The sequence below is a fragment of the Cherax quadricarinatus genome, chromosome 56 (assembly GCF_038502225.1).
Source record: "Cherax quadricarinatus isolate ZL_2023a chromosome 56, ASM3850222v1, whole genome shotgun sequence".
Classification (NCBI taxonomy): Eukaryota; Metazoa; Arthropoda; class Malacostraca; order Decapoda; family Parastacidae; genus Cherax; species Cherax quadricarinatus.
In genome coordinates this window covers 10,489,947-10,490,524 of record NC_091347.1, presented here as the reverse complement: position 1 = coordinate 10,490,524, position 578 = coordinate 10,489,947, and positions in this window count along the sequence as shown.

Sequence of the window (578 nt, the reverse complement as noted above, 5' to 3'; positions counted from 1 at the left end):
AGGGAGATTGACACCAGTGAGTCCATCTATCATCATTCTATCATGCAGGAGGAGCCACAGTGGTATATTACAGACCATTCTGGAGAAATACCCTGACTTTGCTAGCTGTAAATAAAGCATTACCACATGTGTGTACTCACCTATTTGTGGTTGCAGGGGTCGAGTCTTAGCTCCTGGCCCCGCCTCTTCACCGGTTGCTACTGGGCCCTCTCTCTTCCCGCTCCATGAGCTTTATCAAACCTCGTCTTAAAACTGTGTATGGTTCCTGCCTCCACTACGTCATTTTCTAGGCTATTCCACTGCCTTACAACTCTATGACTGAAGAAATACTTCCTAATATCTCTCTGACTCATTTGTGTCTTCAACTTCCAATTGTGGCCTCTTGTTTCTGTGTCCCCTCCCTGGAACATCCTGTCTTTGTCCACCTTGTCTATTCCACGCAGTATTTTATATGTCGTTATCATGTCTCCCCTGACCCTCCTGTCCTCCAGTGTCGTCAGGCCGATTTCCCTTAATCTTTCTTCATAGGACATTCCCCTTAGCTCTGGAACTAACCTTGTCGCAAACCTTTCTACTTT